The sequence below is a fragment of the Arachis ipaensis genome, chromosome B08 (genome assembly GCF_000816755.2).
Source record: "Arachis ipaensis cultivar K30076 chromosome B08, Araip1.1, whole genome shotgun sequence".
NCBI lineage: Eukaryota > Viridiplantae > Streptophyta > Magnoliopsida > Fabales > Fabaceae > Arachis > Arachis ipaensis.
In genome coordinates, this window is record NC_029792.2 from 106695245 (window position 1) to 106696168 (window position 924).

Below are 924 nucleotides of genomic sequence, written 5' to 3' on the forward strand. Positions count from 1 at the left end.
TCACCACCGCACCGCCACACCATCACACAGTCGTATACGGCCGTCCTGCCGCCTGTAATCCGCCACTACTCCCTACACTAATGGCAAGAGAGGAGAGAGCAGAGGGAGAGAGAAAGAGAATAGAGGAGCGCCGCAACCCCTCCTCCTCCTCCACATCGTCGTTCACCGCCGCAACCCTTCCTCCTCCACTTCGTCGTTCACCGTCGCAGCCCCTCCTCCACCACCACCACCGCCGCAACCTTCTCTCTGTTTCAATTTTTTATTCTTTTTTCTTTAATTTTTCAGATTTAAAGGATTCTATTGTTGTTGTTGTTCTGCTGATTGTTATCCATTATTGCCTGTTTTTTTTCTGCGTTTGTGCATCTGCTTATGCTTCTGTTAATGTTGAGGAAGAAGAGGGGTGTTGAGGAAGAAGATGAGAGGGGAGGGTATTTTCGTCCGAAGGACGATTTTAAAACAAACTGAAACCTTGGGGACCATTTTGTAGCGAAAAAAGGCCGGGGACGAAATAAATTTTCGGCCTCTACGTTGGGGACCAAAATCATACTTATCCCTTATAGTTATATATTTTATCAAGATTTTATACGCTCTCATCATTTCTATTTAGGGCAAAAACACTTTTTAAAATTGCTCTCCAATGGTACCACATCTCCAACATCCAGCTCACTTCAAATTTATGGGCTTGTTTGCTCTCTACAAGAAGAATAGACTTAAACAAAATTAATATATCCTTGAGCAATTTGAAAAAATTTGAGAGACAAAAAACATTGGAAGAGATAATAATGATGATAATGGCAGTGATGATAATAACAAAATTAAGAGAGAAGAACCAACTCAAGAAGGAGTAAGAATAATTAAGAAAAATTATAGATGTTATAAATATATTTAGGATTAAGTACAATTTTGTTTCCTAACGTATAAGTC